Here is a 22,937-nt window from a genome sequence, read left to right on the forward strand (position 1 = left end):
TCACTTGTTCCATTTCTAGCTCATACTCACACGCCAATTTTTCTTCCCCATCACACATTAAAACAGATCTCTGAAAAAAAAAAAAGCAAACCAGACAATAGTACAATAACAACCAGTGAGCTTTAGGGCAAAATGGAGATGAGAACTCTGGATTCGCAGGTTACTTGAAGGGGCTACAAAGATCATACAGCACATTTATTCTTAAGTTTCGGGGGATCCAAACTCAAATCTATAGCTCAGTCATTTATTCCATGCCAAAATACAAATGTGAACCATTGACAGAAACAGAGTTGATACACCTTCATGCTTCTTATAAAAGGAAAGTGTAGATCAAGCACTGGGACATCAACTGAAATCCCTTTTTTCTATGGAACTGCCTTCAGGTAGGTGTTCTTGCTCAGGTAAGGCTGGCTGGAAACAGCACCTGGGCTGTCCCAGATATTAAGGGAAGGAAAGAAAAAGGAAGAGGGGCAATAAACAAATTAGGTACAGAGTATGGTTCAATTTATACACAATATATGTGTATGAGAGTGAGTGTGTGTGTGTGAGAGAGAGATTTGTGTTTGCACATGCGCATGTGTGTGTCTTACCCACACCTCCCCCAGTGATGTGTCAGAATGATCAAGTACAGGATGCTTGCACCGAAATGGTTTCATCAACTTAGCTCCTTTTTATGAGAAATTTGTTCTGATCGCACTGCTCTCCCTGGCTGCTGTCACCATAACGAATGCCAATGCAGAAAGAATAATCATCGCAGTAAGAAAACTTCAAAGCAGAGCAAGAGGCTCCCCTGGGAGAACTGAATGGGGGAGAAATATAAGGGAAGGATCAGAAGATTAAACTGCTTTTGCAGCCACCTCAAAGCTATTCCAAACTTAAGTACCCAAATGCCCTATCAACATGACTATCTAGACTTCAAAAATAATAATAATAAGGGTTGATCTCTTTTTGATTATGTATGGATGCCTGTAAAACTTAGGAAAGAGCACCTGAAGAATAACATCCCAAAACTCTGCTGCTGCCCCAGGAGGATATTAGACAGAATATCGGGCATGCCATGTTGCAGATGTGTTGGATAACTTCCATAATGTTCAGCCAGGAATGTCAGCGGCTAGTTATTACTGGAGTTATAGTTCAGTGCTTCTGAAAGACACTACGTTGGGGAGCTGCAACTGAACAAGCTTGTGAAGAAGCACAAAGCAATCTTACTACCAAAATTTATCATCACTTTGTTTGGAAAAGGACTTTTCATCCTACTTTTCAAACTACCTTTCACACTTAAATGCAAATAATTGGATTTTTTTCAGTCTGTCCAGTCAAAAAGAGACAAGTTCCTAATATCCCAGACCTAGGATTCATGAACACTGTTGGCTGGTGTTATAGGATTGCTAATTCTTAGAAAGGGGGTGGAGGGAAGCCTCATGGCTAGATTGGGCCAAGACTGTTTACTTATCCAGGCATTTACATTTGCATAAACTGTCTGCCTAAAATAACATTTATAGACCTCAAACTGGCCTGTAGAAAGAGAAGTATCTGCATCTCCACAATGGAACCTGAGAATTGCCATCTCTCCTCCAACCACTTAAATCCCAAACTAAGTACAAATCTGGCTTTTTCACAGCTTGATGCTGCCAGGGAGATCTTGGATATTCAAATTTACTGTTTTCATTGTTCGTTTTTAAAATCTATTTCTATTCAGAAATAGTCGGAGATTGGGATCCATAGGCTGGCATTTGTGATGAGATAGCATGATCTTCAGGATTCTTACCACTCTATAAAAAAAAAAAGAGACTATTTTTAATAGGGCACCCTGTTGCAACAGAGGGATTCTCTTAACATCAAAGAGGCAATCTACCAACTCATTTTTCCCAAATCAGTAAATATTAGCTTTAATGTGTTGGACCAGTATGTAGCCATATTGCCAGAGCATATACTTGAGAACTGTGTTATTGTATTTGGCATGTACAGGGTTAATGTTGTATCATTAAAGGAACTGTATGTTAGAGTATTTAGCATTTAAAGGGTTAAACGCTGTTTCCTTAAGAGATGGCTTATGGGTAATGTAGTTCAGTCATTAGTCTATGCTGTAGCTTATCTAGTCAGTGGGAGGAGTTAAAAGTTATTGCAGGACATCCTGTTACGTGCATTTGTGCCTTTGTATTATCTCTCTGCATGGATCCTTGGCCGCCAGGTTGGGAACTCCGTGCCCGTGTAACTTGTACGCAGGATGGAGAAGTCCATTAATCTTTTACCTATGAAATGGATCCAGATTACCATTGCATTCCAGAAGAACCTCTGCCGTAACCGTGAGTTATTGATTGAGGATACCTGTGAAATAAAGTAATCTTTCTTGATCTGTTCATTGAGTAAATTTCTGCTTGTCCCACGTGGAAAGTCAACCATTCAATCTGTGTGGGCAGGACACTCCTATTGTTGGTGGAAGGAACAGGAGAAGGAACAGCCACCACCACTTTTCCTTGGGAGCTGACACCTTGGCAAAATCTTTGGTTTTCTTGTTAAATTCTTGTTCATTCTGGAAGAGTGTAAGGCAGAGCAGCAACCCGACAGGAACGGGAAAAGATGAAGTCAGCCTCGTTGGACTGTTTGCACACTTCATGCTATTTTTCACAGTTTTTTGCAGGTATCAGATATTGCAGATTTGCACACTTGCATCTGCCCTACACATATTTGCTATGCAGGTCCAGTGACCAGTATCCCTCAGAGAAAACCAGAGAGGCAAAGTACTGGAAAAGCTCTCCAAACCCAGATATTAAAATCTTTACAAATAAAAACCTTTGGATGGCAGGGGCCTTTCTGCATATGCAGAATGTGCTCTCCAAATCACATTGTTGAGAAGGGTAATCTCTACTCTCCTGATATTGAGGGGGTGCTAGCATTCAGGATGTTACCCAGTTTGGGTAATGAAATGTCTGCAAGAAAACAACCAAGCTCAGAGAGCACCAAGGACTCCTCAGGTCAACCATGAGCTATAGATATTCTCCTTAATTGCTCTCCTGATGTTGTCTTTTTGGATTTCAATTAGTCCCAGCCAGCATGGCCAAGAAACATGGAAGATAGGAACTGTAGTCCCATCCTCATTTGAAGCACTACAATGTCCCCATCTCTGAACAGCCAGATATATTCTTGAGAGGGAAAACATGGAATCATAACTACAGCATATCCCAATAAACACTTTTCATACTGTGCAACAGTATTGGTGTTTCTCATAAATGAAAATGCATACTCCTTGCCCAGGAAAGGAGGGAGAAACCCTCTATTTTAATCCTGGTTAGAAATTCATCCATAAACTAGTCCTAAAGCCTTATCATCAATAAAGAGCACATGTTGTCACTACCCAACAGGCCCTCCTCCCTCCCTTAAACATACTGGGCTTCCTCTTCACTGAAAATAGGCTTTTGGACAAAGGGAATAGCATCAAAATTATCCTCTGGTTTTTCCACCTGCTTTTTAAAGCCTCTAAATGCCTCTGCTTAATGTGAAAACTTCCCCAATTGCCTTCGAGTTAAAATGTGCTAAAAGTAAATTTGCATGTCTTTGCCACTTCTGTTTTTACTTATCAGTCTTTCTTTGTGGTTAAATGGCAAGCAACAGGGATGATATAATAGTGCAACGCGGTTGTGGGCTTATGAGTAACTGGGATCATGGAGTTTTATTTTTTTAAAAAACCTGGCATATATGCCAAAGAGGCATCAAGTTTTCAAATTCTCCCAAGTGAGTGTTTGCCATGTTTGTTCATTAAAAATGTCTAAGTCATTTGGTAAGAAGTGTCTCACAGTAAATGGTTCTCATAGTAACAATGGTTATGTTTTTTAAGGCATTTTAAAAAAATAAAGTAATTTTTTTTTTTTGCTGTTCAATCATATTTGATTCTCAGAGATTGCCTGGACAAATCCTTGCAATTTTCTTGGCAGGGTTTTTCAGAAGTGATTTGCCACTTCTTCCTTCTTAGGGCCAAGAGAAAGTGACTGGCCCAAGGTCACCCAGCTGGTTTAGTGCCCAATGGGGTATGGGAACTCCCAGTTGCTAGCTTGGTACCTTAACTTGATCCACTAAATTGTCTCTCAACTTAACGTCTAAATAATATTAAACATGTGCTCCAAGGTCCCTTCTAACATCATCATCATTATTATTATTATTATTATTATTATTATTATTATTATTATTATTGATCATCGCACAGTCAGCCAGATGTTCAGACTGGATTTGGCATTTTGTCTACCTATCGAGTCCTTACCCAGGACCTGGGATAGGCAGATGTGGATGTTTGATGGTATTACAGATATCGTTGCAGGATGGAAGCAGTTCCTAGTAAGGCCGCCTTTTGCAATTGACTAATAGCGAATTTGTCAATGCCAATGGTGTTCAAGTGGTGCTCCAGTTGTTTTGGGATTGCACCCAAGGCGCCCATGACTATTGGTACTACCCTTGCTTGCTTTTGCCACAGTCTTTCTATTTCTATTTGTAGGTCTTTGTATTTTGTTATTGTAGGTCTTTGTATTTTGTTTTATTATTATCGATCATCGCACAGTCAGCCAGATGTTCAGACTGGATTTGGCATTTTGTCTACCTATCGAGTCCTTACCCAGGACCTGGGATAGGCAGATGTGGATGTTTGATGGTATTACAGATATCGTCGCAGGATGGAAGCAGTTCCTAATAAGGCCGCCTTTTGCAATTGACTAATAGCGAATTTGTCAATGCCAATGGTGTTCAAGTGGTGCTCCAGTTGTTTTGGGATTGCACCCAAGGAGCCTATGACTATTGGTACTACCCTTGCTTGCTTTTGCCACAGTCTTTCTATTTCTATTTGTAGGTCTTTGTATTTTGTTATCTTCTCCAGTTCTTTCTCTCTATTCTGCTGTCTCCAGGCACTGCCACGTCCACTATCCAGACTTTTTTGTCTTTCTTATCGACAATTGTTAAGTCTGGGGTGTTATGTTGCAGGTGCTTGTCTGTTTGAATTCTGAAGTCCCAGAGCAGTTTAATTTTATCATTTTCTATGACTTTCTCTATTTTATGATCCCACCAGTTTTTGCTTACAGGCAAATGATATTTTTTGCAGATCTTCCAATGCACCATTGTTGCTACTTTGTCATGCCGCTGCTTGTAGTCAGTCTGTGCAATCTTCTTGCAACAGCTTACCAGGTGGTCCACTGTTTCTTCAGCTTCTTTGCATAGGCGGCACTTACTGTCTGTTGCTGTCTTCTCAATTTTGACTTTATATGCATTTGTCCTTAAGGCTTGGTCTTGTGCAGCCAGAATTAGTCCCTCGGTCTCTTTCTTCAATTTTCCTGCTCTTAGCCATTGCCAGGTCTTGTTATTATCTGCTTTCCCAGCTATTTTTTTCATGTATTGGCCATGTAGTGCTTTGTCTTCCCATGCCTCTATTCTGTTCTTCATTTGGTCTTTCTTGTAGGCCAGTTTGGTCTCTCCAGTAGTCAGTAAGCCTTCCTGATATACTAATTTCAGTGCATCTTCATCATTGTTCTTCAGATATTCTTCAAAGCCATTTTTTCTTCTTCAACCATCTGATGTACTTGTAGCATTCCACGCCCACCTATTTGCCTTGGTAGATAAAGTCTGTCAATGTCACTATGTGGATGAAGGGCATGATTCACTGTTATTATTTTTCTGGTCTTCCTATCCATTGCTTTTAGTTCTGCTTGAGTCCAGTCAACTATTCCAGCTGTGTACCTAATGACTGGAATTGCCCAAGTGTTGATTGCCTTTATGGTATGTCCTCCATTGAGTTTGGACTTTAAGATCTTCTTTACTCTCTTGATGTATACACCTCTAATCTTTTTTTTGACTTCAGTGTGCTTGATGTTGTCAGCTTGAAGGATACCCAAGTATTTGTAGTACTCTTCCTCATCCAGACTCTTAATGTTATTTTCGTGGGGCATCTTGATTCCTTCAGTTTTCACTATTTTTCCTTGTTTGATAGTAAGTGTGGCACATTTGTCCAAGCCAAACTCCATTACAATATCTTGGCTATATATACGGACAGTGTTGAGCAGCGATTCTATTTCAGATGATGTTTTTCCATACAGCTTCAGATCATCCATGTAAAGGAGATGTTTCTACTGACTCCTGTTATTTCTAGGCACTTGATTATCCAGTCATGTGGCAGAGAGTCAAATGCCTTTTTGTAGTCAATCCATGCCACATTCAGGTTGGTCTTCCTTCTCTTGCAGTTTTCCAAGATCATTTTGTCTATTAGGAGTTGATCTTTTGTTCCTCTGCTATTGGGGCGGTTTCCTTTCTGCTCAGGTGGAAAGAGATTGTTTTCAACTAGATGCTGTTGTACTGCATCAGCTACCACACCAGTTAGTAATTTGAAAGTTGTTGGTAAGCAGGTAATTGGCCTGTAGTTACCTGGTGTTGCCCCTTTTGCTGGATTTTTCATTATTAGGTAGGTTTTCCCAGTTGTTAGCCACTTTTCAATTTCTCCTCCTTGTAGTATATTGTTGAACTGCTTGGCAATGAGTGGGTGTATAACAGTTAGATGTTTCAACCAAAACCCATGCAGTTCATCTTCACCTGGTGCTGACCAATTTTTGATTTTCTTTGCTCTTTTTTCTACCATTTTTGTTGTTATTACTAGTTCTTTCATTTCAACTTCTGTTTTATTTGTATCCACCTCTTTTAACCAAGCCGCATCCTTGTTGTATTTCTTTGGGTTATCCCATATCTGCTTCCAGAACTGCACTGTTTCTTCCTTGTCAGGTACTGACTGATTCCTTGCAGTTTCTCCATTGATGGATTGGTAGAAACGTTTCTGATTGGATTGAAATTGGAGGTTCTGCCTATAGTTTGCAATTCGAGCTTCATATCTACTGATTTTCCTGGCTACAGCTGTTATTTGTTGCTTTATTATTTCCAGTGCTTCCTTGATCTTCCTTGTTTCTAAGTGGTATTTCTTGATTAGGTATTCTTTGGTCTTCTTGTTCTTCAGCTTCTTTTCTTTCATCTGTTCTAGCTTGCTTGCATGTGATCTTAACTTGCTGATCTTATTTTCTAGTCTAACCTTCCATTTTTCTGGTGCACTGTTTGTTTGTTTTTCTTCTTTGTTGATTTTGCATCCCAGGTATTCAGTTAAACTGCAGCTGTGCTGTACATTAGTTGGTTTGTTTCTTGCAATGAATTGGTGCTTATACTTGATATTGTAGTATTTGGATCTTTTAATGCTTGTGCTAGCTGTTTCTTTGGAACAAGCTTCAATGCAGGCAGCCTTATTCTGTTGTTTTTGTGCTGTTCTAGATGCTCAGTTATTCTTTGTTTCAATTCTTTTATTTCTTTAGTTCAGCGGTTCTCAACCTGTGGGTCGGGACCCCATTTGGGGTCGAACGACCATTTCACGGGGGTCACCAAACAACGCAGTCTGCCATTTTTTTCCCTTTTTTAGCTGTGCTACTCCCTTTTATTCTATTGGCTTTTGAAAGCCAATAGAGTAGACTCTCTTGAATAGAGTCTAATTATATTGGCTTTCAAAAGCCAATAGGAAATGTCCAGGCTGTCTCTGCCCTGCTGAGCCTGCCAAAAGTCCCATTCTGCAAACGGTGCTGCAAGTTGTCTGCAGCAAAGGCGAGCTGTCTGGAAGTTTCTACCCCTCCCTGCTGAGCAACTACTAAAAATGTAAGTAAAAGAGGGCCAGGGGTGGGAAGTGGGAGGCCGGCGGGCGCAAGGAGGGTTGCTGGTGCGTGTGGGCCCCGGCGGGTACCTTACTTCCCTTGGGCTGGGCCAGCTGGTGTCCCAGCCGGTGGTCGGCCTGCGCCATCTCTGCTGCTTGCCAGCTACGCCTCAGCTGGCACAGGGGGTGGCACCACGCATACGCGGTGCTCCCGGGCAGGGAAAGTCCTCGACTTACGACCGGTTGGGTAGTCCTCGACTTACGACTGGTTGGGTAGTCCTCGACTTACAACCGGTTGGGGGTCGTGGCATTAAAAAGGTTGAGAACCACTGTTTTAGTTAGAGGGTTTTGTTCTTCCTGAGGAAGAAGTGCCTGGTTTCCAAATGAGAACAGTTGTATATCTCTGCTGGATTCCTTCACTGCGAACTCCCCCTGGTTTTCCTCTACATTCTGAATTACTTCTGGTAAAGCTTTGATTTCTTTGCCCTGGGTAAACCTTTACAGTTCGTCCAATTCTGTTTCTGTGAATACTTTATTTCGTATTATAAATCGGCGTTGATCTGCTAGTCTCTGTTCTGTTATTTCTGATTCTGGATGTTGTTCTTTCCAGAACTGGTGCATTCGTTTTAGATATCCTCTTCTTGTTGGACTTGATCTGTAGTAACAGATCATTATTTCTTTGTTTTCCATCACTGTGTATCTGCAACGGGTAAACACCTTTTCTTCCAGTAGTTCTGCAGCTGCTGGCCCTGGTTGCTCAGCCAACAATCCTGAGTCCTGTAACCCATTTTTCACCAGATATCCAGGAACTCCAATATCTAGCGCGGACCTTGTTAACCCGGCGACATCCGAGCTGGTATGGCATTCTGTAATTTACGTCTCACCATATTTTTTATGGGAGAGACACTCTTTGTCTGACTCCTCTGATGAGACCTGTCCAGTATGGTTGAACCTCTGGCATAGCTCTCATCTTCCTCAGAGTACACAAGCCCCACAACCACATCAAAGTAGTGCCTCACTTACTACTACATCATCATCATCATCATCATCATTATTATTATTTCTCCTGAAATCTTGGTATCATGAATGTCTGACATCATGAAGCAGAAGAGCATGTCTCCAACTAACCCGAGAATTTCAACCCAAAGCATTCCATCTAGTGCAGTGTTTTTCCACCTGGCCAACTTTAAGAGGTATGGACTTCAACTCTCAGAATTCCCCAACCAGCATTGCTAGCTGTTGTCCATACCTCTTAACGTTACCCAGGTTGAGAAATATTGATCTAGTGCATTTCTAAGCTTGTTGAAATTGGCTGTTTTGAAATCTGCTGTATTATGTATGTATCTTTAAAACTATGGTCCAATCATTGTTGTAAGCAGGCTGGATTCATGCATAGTGCTATAAGCCATGACTTATTTCCATTGTAGTTTACTGAATAAATTGTAAGCTGTATTTCGCATAATGCTAAACCATAAATGATGCTTTACAGATCAGACTGGCTGGATTCATGTTAAGGAAAAAAATAAGCAAATCATTTTATAATTAGCATTATCTATGATATATAATCTAGGAAAGTGAAAGAAAATTCAAGCCCATACCCAATGAATTTTAAAGGCCCAATGCAAATTCTGTTTGTCTAACTTAAATCAAACCAGATTAATCCCAATCAAATCCTAAATTCTTTTTCTGTTACTATTCAAGTTAAATGGGTAATTAAGCAACAACCTGAGTGCAAACATTCTTGAAACAAGTTTTTTTTTAGGGTAATTAGTAAACAAGATGAACCCAGTTAAGTTATGCTTCTGTTGCAAGACTAGAAGTAAATTAGATTTTTAAATAGCTCTGCAGAAGTCATGCGTATATCCAATGTAATTAATTCATTCAAAGATCATGGATGTCTCAATGCAGAAAGGCAACAAAGAGAAGCTCTGACAAAGTATCTCATACCTACTTGGAAAGAAATACAAAAATGTCATGCCTCAAAGTTATCCAGATCTTAGTCTCATGTGCAAAACAGAACAACTTTCTGGTCTTAACCCACATATGGCAGGTTTCAAGATTCAGAAATAAATGCCTGACTATGTGCCCCATCTATATAGAAGGTGAACACAGCTGCCAGTGTATGTGATGTGGACACAAGGCTTTTTCATGAATGGCACCTAAATTAAGGCTAAACACCCATGTATTTTCTAAAGGCAACACATATTGGGCATAAAGATGTCCATTACATTGGCTCTGTCACATACATATTGGTTGCTATGCTTTATGAATAGTGATTCATCAGAGTTTGCTTTGATGTCACAGTGGCAATTTTATCTCAGCTGCCACTGGATTAACTTCTCTGATGTCACAAGGTTAGCTGAAGAACAGCTTAGTGCTTTTTTAAAAAAACTGTGGCTGCCTTATCTTTTTCATATTTGTCATAATCCTCTTATTAAAATTTTAAATCTCTGGGATCTCTGGTGCCTGCTTTCTACAACCTATCATTCGGTTGGCCCTAAACTCATTGTTAAATCCCATCTGCTGTAATGTGTTTCTAAAGATGCCCTCTGGCTTAGCAGAAACATTTTTAGCCAGGTAAGAATCCTTTGTTATGCATGTGCAATCAGGCTTGGAAGTTCTCATCTGTATAAAACAGCTGGGCATTTTCAAGAATCTAGCAGCTTCTAGTTTTTAGACCAGCGGTTCTCAACCTATGGGTCGCGACCCCATTTGGGGTCGATCGACCATTTTTCGGGGGTCGCCAAAGGTGGCGATCCGCCATTTTTCGCGGTGCCGTGCATGCGCACCGCGCACGGGGCGCCACTGCGCATGCGCGTTGCGCATGGGGCGGCGCACATGCACGTCGCGCATGGGGGTGCCGCGCATGCGCGCCGCGCATTGGGGCCCCGCCCCCATGCGCGCGGCGGCATACATGCGCAGAACGTTTGTGTGACGGGGGTCGCCGTCACACAAATGTTGAGAAGCACTGTTTTAGACAGTTAGGAAGCAGAAGACTCTCCAGGGTCAACTCAAAACTCTACAGTTTTACCTGTGTTTATCGCATTTACAACTGAGGCTGAATTTGAACCTGGTCATAGTCCCACATCTTAACCCACTCCATCACATTGGTTCTTGAGAGAGTTTCCTGAAAGACAGTCACATTAGTCTGCTACAAGGAAAAGAAAGGAATCTCACAGGCATTAAAGGCTAGAAGTGGTATTATGGGAATAAACTTTCATAAACAGTTTTGTTTATCTTTAAAATGTCACCATCAGACTTTTTGCTGTCATGAGATCATAGATTTTATGTATATTGTACCATATAGTCTTGCCTTGCTTACTTTTCACAGCACTCTATTTGCTAAACCATTTTTAGTAAGTTTTTACAAAAAGCAAGCAACAAAGTTGTGATATGGGGAGGGAGAAAGAATTAGGTCTCCTCTGAGGGTTGCATCACTGGGGGAAAAGCTGCAACCTATAATCTAGTTTGGGTAATGAAATGTCTGCAAGAAAACAATCAAGCTCAGAGAGCACCAAGGATCCCTCATTTCAACCCTGAGCTATAAATATTCTCCTTTATTGATACCTATAATCTTATTTGGAAATGGAGCATCACGCTGAGTCAATCCCAGTCAATCAGCACATGGGATATGTAGTCTGGTCCTGAGGGTTATCATTCAACAGGGAAGATCAAAAGGACAGCTGCCTTAGAGAGAAGGATTGCACAGGCTGTGTGATCAAGAGGTGACTGCAACAATGCTCTGATCTCCAATGCTGCAAAAATGAAGCACACACACAAAAAGAACAAACAACCCCCCCCCAAAAAAAATCCATCAATTTTACAGACTCTTGTCAATTGTATCACAATACATCACTTGCCGTGCCAATAAAGTATCAGTGAAGTACACCACTTTATTCCCACACTTTGCCCTTCCTGACTCCTAAAAAAAAAAAGCAGAAAGGACTGCTCAGCCAATTTCTAGGCAGGACCAGAATTCATAATAGTTAGGGCTTGGGGCGCATGCAGCTCATGCCAATTGCTGCTGCCACGAATGTTCAGGACTAACTAAGAGGAGAAAAACAGAGAGCACACGAAAGAAAGATTGGAGTATTGATCTTGGAGCTCACTGGCTAAATTGGAAGCTCAGCTGTGTCTGAATGGGGGAAGAGGAGGGGAAGTGGACCAGTGGCACCGTCTGACTATTGAACAGGAAAAGCAATTGATTGGTGTTCCAAGTCTCTTGGCAGGCATCACAGGGAAAGAAACCAGAGGGGGAATTAGTAGAAAGCTGGAGGTATAAATTCTGAAGTCATGGCCAAAGTGATGCACGCACACCCCTCCTTGGAAACTGAAAAAGATGCATAGAAGCTGAATTGACTGAGGAGGACAGAAATTAAATTCCTGAGAGAAGAATGTTGCCTGCCCTTCAAATTTAACCTTCAAAAAGGTCTTCATGGACTAGTTCCACTCTATCTTTCTGTCCTTAGCTCACAAATGTTCTTCCCCGTGACCTTTGCTCTGGCAATTCTATTCTTCTCAGCCATCTGAAGGTCTCCTGTCATCTTAAATTATTTTTCTTATCCTGCCTGGCCAATAGCCTCCTCCCTCCCGTCTTCAAATACTTCATAAAATTGACAATTTTCAAGAAGCTTCTGGCTCTCCATCATTATTCCTATGGGGTACCTGGGTTGAAGTACATACTGTATAATGTGTTCTTGCATTAATCTGTTTGCACTACATGGATGTCATGGTTGCTCAGCTAGATTTTCAGCTTATTGGAGTAAGGACTTTGCTGGTTTTGCCTATAAAACAAAGAGAAATATTTATTTCTGTCTTTCTTTCAACCCCAATTAGACCTTCCCTTGGCATTAAAAGTCCTGCATACTGAATATTTTTGAGAAATATTATTTGTGTCTTCCATTGTTAAAGTAAACCACTTTAAATCACTTTAAGGCAAGCAATCATTCCATAGGATGATCTGCATACATGATCTGCATACACAATTCCCAGCTTACTAAACCACATCTGGGAATGAATGAAGGTTGCAACATGCATTTTTCACATCTTTCCTCGCCTTTTCCATTTTTCAGTTTAAATAAATTGCTACTAGCTATTATTTTCAAAATAGATAACATTGGTTTTTGGGAGCTTTACTTTAAAGGTCCTGGTTGACAATTTAAGACTAAATCTCAATTTGCCATTTTGGATATAGCAGTTACAATTTAATTAAACATAATATAAGGAGAGGAGAAGGGACGGATGAGAGGAGATTATTCAGTCACATCACTAGTTCTTGGCTGCCAAACTATGATTTAGCAAACAAAGAATTGAATGCCATATGTTGCAAGACATTTCCCAGCTATAACTAGAAACCATAGTTTTCCTCTGGATCTCATTCAAGCTATAAAAATCCAATTATGGAAGGAAGGAAGGAAGGAAGGAAGGAAGGAAGGAAGGAAGGAAGGAAGGATCCTGAGTAAGAGAGTAGACTAGGATAATTATTATCAGTTTGGGAATACATGCCCAATGCATTTTTTTTTGTGCATATAATGAGATTCAATACGCACAGTAATGTAACAAATCTGAAAGCAGTTTTAGAAGCTGAATAATTTGACATTTTTCCAACAAGGTGTTTTGATACACTAAAATACAATTCCCATGCTTCTCAGCCTGCTTATCAATTGGCAATACTGTTCAGGAATTATTGCACAATACAGGAAGCAACAAACCCACAAGCTGAAGGATACTGCTTGGGCAGGAAAGAGTGAAGCTATTCATTAGGCAACCATGTTTACTACTTGGAGACTCTTTTTCACAGGGGTATTGCATTGAATGAAGGCCCAACTAAGAAAATGACTAACCTTCTACAAATAAGATTCAGAAAAATTAAAACATAAAATAAGATTATTTCTGTTTTTAAGCAATAACTTTATTCAATATTACAACAGCAAAAGTTATTACAAACAAAAAAAGATAGAGTAAAAATAAAAGGTGCCATCAAGAAAGAAGGAAAAATGGAAAAATAGAAAAGAAAAAAATATATATAATAAGAAAAATAAAGAAATATTTAAAGAAGTGACTTCCCCCTTCATCGTAGCAAGAATAAGCAATGTTAGTAACTTCTCTTAAAATATAATGAGTCTCTTCTTCCCATATTCCATCTCTTATCTACAAATAAATCCTTAAACTCTTATCCTTATAGTTTTGGTGTCAGCAAAAGTCCACTAAGGCAGGAGGGTCCTACCTTGGCAACTTTAAAACCTGTGAACTACAACTCCCAGAATTCCCCAGGTTTTAAAGTTGCCAAGGTCGAACACCCCTGCATTAAGGGTTACCAGAGATAACAACATATCTATTTTTAACCTTGATCAAATAAGCCAGCTTTATAGTCTTTCCTTTACTTGTAACAATCTTAATCTTCAGTCCTTTCAAATAATGTCATGGAACTCGGTTTCTTTTCGTGTTTTTCTTTGTCTCTTCTAACAAGACTATTCTGCTTTTTAAAAAAGGAAATTATTTTAAAAGGAGATTCAAAAAGATAGACCCGAACAGAAAAGGATCAACAGTTAAGCAAGTAGAAACTGCAAATGAGCAACATTTCCTAGCCAGCTGGAACATCCTCCCAGTCATTGTCAACATAGAAAAGAATTTGTCAGACCAGACATATCATGAAGTCCATCTTAGCATCCTTTGTCTGTACATTAACCCATCTTCAGAAAGTTCCCTTCAGTCATGAAACCCAGGAGATTCTCTCTCCCCATGGAAAGCTTATTTTGCAAAGCAAAGAAACTTTCAAGGAAAAAAATGCTAATAGGGTCTAGAAAGAAGAAAATTGCCTGTCATGGATATCCCACTCTCCTTGTTTGAGTGCTGCAACATGATTCCACAGCAGGAAATCACATGATAACACCATTCCCAGAACCTTTGAAAGGAAGAGGAGAATGTACTCCAAGTAATTTTTACATGACATTAAGTTATCCGTCATGGTACCAGGACTAGACAGATGTATTTGTAGACCAGCAACTGTCCAAGATATTTAGAAAGCAGTATATTAATTAAACTTTATGACTGTCAGATTTCAGCAGTAAGTAATTTCAGCAAGTAAGTAACTTCAGAAAAGTACTATAATTTTAAAAAAGCCTAGTTTGTAGATTCTCTCTATCTGAAGCCCAGATATTTTTACGGGGGTCATAAAACACAAATATTTAATGTCAAAACATTAACTGTTTCTTTTTGTTACCTACTGCTAACCAGCTTTTAAGTTCCGAGACTGCATCAATTTTTGTTACTGTTTTATTGCTTTATCTTCACAAGAAAACCAATAAGTTCCCTTTCAGGAAAAAAAAATGCTTCATTTTGCTTGGTAAGTTTTTGATATTCCTCATATACTGGATTAGGGAGATGCCCCACCCCAGACAAAATTTAGAAACTGAAAGCAAGAGCTATCAGCAAGAAATAAAAAAGCAGACCTCCACAGTCAGAGACTGAAATCAGTAGGAATTCCTTTCTGGTTCTCTCCCTGTGCAAGTACAGATAACCTCAGATGATAAGTATAAAGAAATAAACATGCCATCTTTGAACCTTTGCTTGTCAATAGTACTGTAAAGGACCAGAATAGGAATCACAAAATATATGTAAGAGAGAAGTCCTGCAACATTGGCCACAACTCATCTTGGTAAAAGCAGAATGAGGTAGCGACTGAATATCATTGCTTAGAAGCTGAAAAATGATCCGTCAGTCTGGTTCTCTGCCCAGACTTCTTGCAAAATCATCTTGTTGAGAGGGTTCTGCTTCCTAGGCAAGATTAGGATAATGACTCCAAATTTATATCAGCACCTAACTTTTCAAGAGCACTGATGGACATGGAGCTCAATGCTGTGAGACGGAGTTGTTGTTTCTGGCTGAGTTGTCATCTAAGGCAGCTCTATCAAAATGGAATGTCACTTTGGGAAACCAGGAAGCCAAGGCATCCAAATCTGACTATTTGTTTCTATCTGGAAAATGAGGGTGGTAGAGTAAATATTAACTGAATCGTCACCCTTATAACCTAACCTTGAATTTTTCAGCTGTTTTGTAGAGGGTTGTTTTTTTTTAGTTATGGGGAAATAAGAATGATTGCTAGAGAGATGGAGGGAGGGTAGGAGTCCTAGCTTTGCAGTTGTAGGGGGAAAGGACATTGTGACATTGATTGTCTTTGCGTTGTTTTAAATTGTGACCTAACCCTGAAAGCCATGGCATCTGCAAACCTTCCACCAAAGGTTTCTGTTTCTCAAAGCCAGATCATTATTTGGGAAAATACTTACACGGGACGTGATTCTGAATGAATATTTTAAGAACACAATCTTTGAAATATATAGGCCTGAACTGGTCTTTCCACGAGTAACAGTTAATCCATGCTTTTCAATATTTTTACCTCTGAATACAATAGCAAAGTTGAGAACTATCTGGCTATTAGAATTTTAAAAAGAAATTTGCAACAAAAATGTTCACAATTCCAAATAACCAACTTGCTATTCCTTCATTCTATTTTGCTCCATCTCTATTTCTCTCTTTTCCCCAAACATACATATATCCTCCATTCTTATACTGTAGGTCTCAATTATATCTGACAGTAAAGTCTCTAATTTGTTTTTGTACTGTACTGTTTTTCTAGTCTGTATATTTCTGTCTCCCAGTCTCCATACATTAACGCTCAGGTTCTCTCTCCAACACAAAATTCTGCTCTGTAAGCAAGCCCAAGGCAGTTCAGCAGTTGCTGGGTTCTAAAAATCAGTTTCTTCTCATTTTCTCCTGATTACAAAATTGTTTTTTTATAAATCATCTTGGGGAAATAAGAAGCTTCCACTTATTTAGTATCTGGAGCAGATTCCAGCCCCAGAGTTCTCAAGTGATTATTCTGCACGGTGATTACTGTTCAATCTCTTTTGATTCTATAAAGGTGAAACCCCAACTCTGAACATTGTATTAAGTTCTTGGCGCCAGACTTTAAGAAGGATTCATTCAGTAAATTTTATAGTAAATGTTGTATAACAGACTTGTTTATGATGATGTAATTTAAGGGGAATTAAGGGCTAAGTATGATTTTTTTCTTTTCTTTTTTTCTTTTTTTTATTGTATATTGTTAATTTTGTTATTAATAACCCTGTACTCTGCTCTGGGAAGTGAGGGGGGGTTGAGGGTGGGTGGGTGGGAGAGTGGGTGGGTGGGTAAATAGGTAGAATAGGATAATATAGATATGGTAATTTACGAGAGAGGTGCTGCTTGGGCACTTCCCCTACGCTGTATTCCTGTATTTGAGAGGGATGAGAGGGGAGGAAGGTGAAGGGAGGAAGTAGGATGGCAAGAGGAGAAGAGGAGGGGAAGAGAGTAGGTGGGGAGGAGAGAAGGAGGAGGGAAGTAGGGAAGGTATTAGAGAGGGTGGATGCAGCGTGGGGGGAAGGAGCAAGTGGCACCTATGATTATGGTTATGGTTATTTTGTAAAGTGAATTTTGCTGTATATGTTGAATAAATGGAAAATAAAAAATTTTCTATTAAAAAAAAAACTTTTAGTTCCTAAAAATAAAAAAGAAGGATTCATTCAGACATGTCAGGGCAGATTCAGAGAAGAGCCACCAAGTTGTTTAATAGTAGCAAATACTAAGTCATGTTAACGAATTGAGATTTGCATTGAGAAGTGCAATTTTCAAGCATCTGAAAAAATGTGACACAAGTGCCTGCTTTCATTGGAGAAGACAGGATGCAGCAACTGGATTTAGGTTACAGGAAGTCAGAATTTGGTTGACTATAAGTAAAAGTGTGCTACTGATAAGAGTAATTGTGGAACCATTTCACCAATGAGATAGCAAGCTTCCCTATACTGGATGTATTCAAGGAGAAGCTGACAGCCATGTACAACGAATGCTTTATTTTGAGTATTGGCAGAGTACAGAAGTTTGGACTAAACAACGTAAAGAGCCTCATTCAATTCTATGATTCTTTAAGCTAAAGCAATCACTCAGAGTAAAACAAACAAAGACCAAACAGAATAAGATATTCCAAGAGGTTAACTAACTAATGAGGAAAGAAAGGAGTCCTTGCAGATTTTTACTCTGCTATTTATAACCAACAATAGAGGATGGCGCTCATCTCCATTTCAAGGGCTGTTGAGCCAGTGCTGTCTGAAGACATTTCCAGTCATATAGCCAGCATGACATCATAGGTGGTATGATGGCTCAGTGGTTAAGACACTGAGCTTATCAGCTGGAAAGCTTGACAACCCAGGTTCAAGACCTGAGTTCCCATCTTTGCCTAGCTCCTGACAACTGAAACTGGTAGGTATTACTTAGGTAGAAAGGAAATAGCTAATGAGGAAACAGGACTATTTATTCTTTAAAGAGGGGGGGGAGAGGGGGGCAGCATAGCACAGAAAAGTCCTTCTTTGCTGTCATCCACCTGAAGAGTATAAAAAATGTAAGTACCATTAAAAAAAATGAAGTCAGGGCAAACAAAATGATGATATAATGCTTGGTCTTTATGGCTTCACAGAATTAAAAAGATAAATATTTAATTTTTAAAAAAAATCCTTAGATCCAACACACTCCAAGGACATTTAATAAGGATTAAGCAATCTCAATTCTTTTTCTTCTTTTCTCTAGTGTTAACTGGAGAAAGAAAATGGAAAATTGGCAGTAGTGTGGGGGAGTGGAATGACCTGCTTAGTTCTTTATACTGTCCTGGAGGAGGGCAGAGCTGGCTGGCAGAAATGTAGAACACCGTGTTTCAGACCTTCCATGTTCCCTCTGATCTTGAATTCAAATGACTGGTTACTTATCCATTTGGAAATGAAAGGCAACTACTGAAAAAGACAGTGGCTGATATATACTTCAGTGTAGTGGGGGGAGGAGGGAGGGGGAGAGAGGGAAAGGGAGAGAGGGAAAGGGAGAGAGGGAGGGAGAGGGTGGGAGAGAGAGGGAGAGGGAGGGAGGGAGAGGGAGGGAGAGGGAGAGAGGGTGGAAGGGAGAGGGAGAGAGATGAAGTACATTTATAGTTGAGATACAGAATATTGAAATATCAGACAAGAAGAGCAGTGATGCTGCATAACCTCTCACATGTTCTCAGTGATATAGCAGTACCGGGATGAGATACAGGGATGAGATGACTAACTTTAAAACGACAAAAAGGCCTTTCTCCCTGAAAGGAACACATATCAAGCATTTCTGTGGGTCCACTTAATCAGATTCACATCACTCCTATCTTCCATTATCTTGCCTACCCTCTTCACTTTCCTTTCGATTGAACCGCACACTGTTTCCATCAGTAGTTCTGATGGCAGACTTCCAGAGGTCAGCTATAGTGTGTGAGAAAATGTTTTTCTCTTGTTTGTTTTAGGCCATCTATTTGTTCTTTTCGCTGGGCACTTTCCAACTCAGGTATACTATGGCAGGAGAAAAATGAGCTTCCTAATCACTTCTCATCTCCTTATAATTTTCATCAGATTTATTATTTGGGAGGGGAGAAAATCCTAATCCCCAAAACACTATTCAATATTTATGACCCTATAAAACAGGGATGGGTAATATATGGTCCACAGCTGATACAGCACCCCAATTTTGGTCATGCTTGCCAAGCGGAGTAGCAAAACTATCAGTTGTTTGTAGTATGATCTGTAGAACATAAGAAGCCTTCTTGGATTAAACCCAAGTTAATAATAGTCTCACACTGTTTTCATAGTGGCCAATCAATTGTTTCTGGGAGACCAACGTCTCCTGCACATGGTTCCTGCAACTCTTACAGAGGTACAGATACATCCTGCCTGCCACACAAGTACTATTAAGTAAGTAATCTTACTTAATAATTCTTAGCATTTCATCATCACAAGCCTTCCTTTTCCTAGAACTAGATTATAATGAGCAGATTGTCAGATTTTTTTTTTCTTAATCTGTTACTCAGTTCTGCATATGCAATATAGCGGGAACCTCTTTGTTTGCATTTAGCAACATTCTGCAAGAGCTGAAAGGCCTTTCTGAAATTTTTCACAGGCTAATTTGGATACAACTGTCTCAGTTTGTCATCCATAAATCCATCAAGTTCAATCAATCAAAGGGATTAAATTAAAATCCAAAATTTCCCCACTTTTTATTTGAAGGCAATTTAACGGTATACTGATTGATGCCAATGAAATATTGTGGATTGTTAGTCATTGGGACATGAACAGTTGTATGCAATCTATACTAGGTAGCCATTTCAATTCGCATGCTTCAACAGAGTTCTAATACATTTTGGTAATCACAACTTACTTCAGGGTATAAAGTACACATTTTTTAAAAAAAGAAAACATCCTAAAGAGTAGCATCAACCATTGCATGCAAAAGTAAGGGTCAAATATATATCCCTAACCACATAAGGTGAAAGTCAATACTGTGCATTTTGTATAGATTTCTCAGTAGTAGCTCAGTAAAAAGACACATATTTTCAGGTGAAAGACCTCAGTTCTGTAAGATACCATGACCAATGCTAACAATCTCAGAAGTATTATTGATTATTATTCTTCAAAAGGAAAAAAAAATCACATTCAGTCAGGACTACTCAGTAGACCACAACAAGGATTCCTCAGACACATTTATAACACACTGATAACACAGATTCCTATGGCAATGCCCAGTGGAACAGATGGTGGCGTGGGCATTAGGTACCAGCCTCCTGACAATTTGAACATCTGTTCCCGTTAGAAAATGCTAATTGCCATCAATCAGGACAGCACCTACCCACATTTACATGCTAATACACACTCACTCACACAAAAACTACATCGACTTTTCTCTGGGCACAATGCTTGCTGCATGTTAAGTAACTATCATTGCTCAGACACTGCAAACTCTCCTGATGCCAGATATATATCCTCTCAGCCAGCTCACAACAAAGCATCATTAGCTGAAGGGATCATTCATTCCATTCTTTTCTCTTTTCCCAAAAAGTAAACTCTCAAATGAGATGGGTTTTTCAGGTGAAACTGGCATTTTTCATCTAAATTAAAAACTGAGATCAGTCACCAAGCCCAGTCTAGATGTTTTATAACAGAACATTTCTGGAACCCAGAATAGGATCCAGATTTTGGATCTCCCGTACCTTGGAAAGAGAAAACCAGAAACAGATGGCACAGCACTGACTAGTATATTAGAGCCTAGTAACATAGATATGGAATATACTATTTGTTGAGACATCCCAATCTATCAATGAACAGCAAAGCCTAGTATATTTAAATCATAATATAGCAAAATTTATTCCTCTAGAGTCACTCTGTGAGGGAGATGGGAGGTCTCTAAATATGATAAATAAAAAATATATATTTAAATAACAAAATATATTTAAATCAAATTGTAAAGTGGCATCCAAACCAAAGGCAAAATGAGATACAATTTTAAAGAGCATCCCATAATAAAAGTTAAGCTCCAGACTCCCTGTGATGCTGCTACCTAAACCATTACTCTGGCACTGTTGCCATCTTGGCAGCAAATACCAATTGTCATTCCATGGCTGGTTTCCAGCCATAGCCCATGTGTCTTTATTCAGTAGCTGAGGGAATCGCTGAGCACTACAAGGTCATGGAAAAAAAAAAAAGAAGCATGCACGCCATCTGTCCAAGAGACACAGGTCTTGCCTCCAGAGAACATTTCGTAAGTTTTGAATTAGAGCAGCTTGACTGACCAAACTATCCATATGCAGAAGGCCTATTTCTCGCCTGTATTCCAAACAAAGAATATATCTATTCTTAGTAAAGCTGTTTACAGTAGTAAAATAGAATAGAGCTGGAAGGGATCTTGGAGGTCTTCTAGTCCAGCCTCCTGCTCAAACAGGAGAACCTATACCATCACAGACAAGTGACTGTCTAGCCTCTGTCTAGTGTTAGCCAATATGGCAGAACTAGAGTCACATAACATGCTAAGCAATAATGTGATTTGTTTGGTTTTGGCTTGCCAACCACATCCATTTATGGGTAATTTCAACAAGACATGATCTAATACATATATGCACAAGGATTATTTCTAGCACAGAGGAAACTACAATGGAAAGTTTTACGTTTGAGATCTCTGAGCAATCCCAAGGTCAGTTAAAGACAGTGCTTCTATTCATGAGCAAAACCTTATTTTTCAATAGAACCAAATTAACAAGGACTTCCTGCTTTTTGCTTTTCGAATGGGCAACCCCCCACCCTTACCTATAGACTATACTACCGGTACCTGAGATACTGGTTCAGATCAGTGGACCATTTAGATAAGTGTGACATTCTTCCAAATGTTATTGACAAATGCTGCAGAAGAAAACCACAGCATCAGGATAAGCTACTTTTGAATACAGTACCAAAGCAAGAGATTGCAGTTCAAATAGTCACTCTAGTGCCAGGTGATCAACTGAACCTATTTTTCTTCTGACATTGGCTCTCAACCGAACTATGTGTGAATTAAATTTCCTTTTTGGAATTAGAGGGAAGATTCTCTACATCTTGAGGAAGCACTTTCAAAGAAAGATCCAATTTAGTAAGCTCCAATGCTTTTGGTACAATATGGTCTTCTGGAATTCTTTAAATTTTTAAAATCTTGCCCTTTCTAGTCCAAATAATCAAACAGACACGAAGTCATTTGCATCAAAGAAATCTTACCATGTCTTTGATTATCAGTTACATGTCAAGTTACCCTCAGATCAAACATGATGCCTGGTGACTACATAGACTCATCCCTGCTGTTTTTTTGATAATTATAGAAATGATTTACCACTACTGTTTTCTATGATGGTTCTTTTGGGTTTGATGTTTTGGTGTATTTTTTTCCTTCCCTTCCTTTCCTTCTCTATGGAGACATGAGGTTTCTTGGTGGTGTTCCATTTAACTCCTAATCATACTTGACTCCACTTTGAGACAAGCCATGTTTGCTTGAGTACTACCACCTACTGGGATGATGTAAAATAAGCAATCCTTAATTAATAGATTTTATACCACTTCTTTGGTTTCCTGCTGTTTGTTTACTAATTTTCCAGATTGTCAAGAGTCTCAAGACCTTTCTCCAGTACAGTATATAATATGGAATTGGTCTAGAACAGACATGTCAAACACAAGGCCCGGGGGCCGGATGCGGCCCGCAAAGTGGTTTCATATGGCCCGCGAAGCCATCCTGGAAACAGTGAGGGAACGGCCCTCTCTGCCTTGGCCCTGGCCCAGGCCAGCCGGGAGCCAATGTACAATTTTGTGGTGGCCATCTTGGCCCTTGCCCCGGTGGACCATGCCTTGGCACTTTCCCCGGTCCCATCTTCTTCTGCCAGAGACCCTCAGAT

At 39.7% G+C, this 22,937-nt stretch overlaps 1 protein-coding gene across 12 annotated transcripts in view; it reads right to left on the reverse strand.

Annotated features, from left to right (window-relative positions):
- RBFOX3 (RNA binding fox-1 homolog 3) overlaps positions 1–22,937 on the reverse strand; it is a 488,491-nt gene that overhangs the window by 262,071 nt on the left and 203,483 nt on the right. The gene's annotated exons all lie outside the window — the stretch shown is intronic.

This window comes from Crotalus tigris, unplaced genomic scaffold, assembly GCF_016545835.1.
Source record: "Crotalus tigris isolate CLP2741 ecotype Arizona unplaced genomic scaffold, ASM1654583v1 scf7180000017551.9496454, whole genome shotgun sequence".
NCBI lineage: Eukaryota > Metazoa > Chordata > Lepidosauria > Squamata > Viperidae > Crotalus > Crotalus tigris.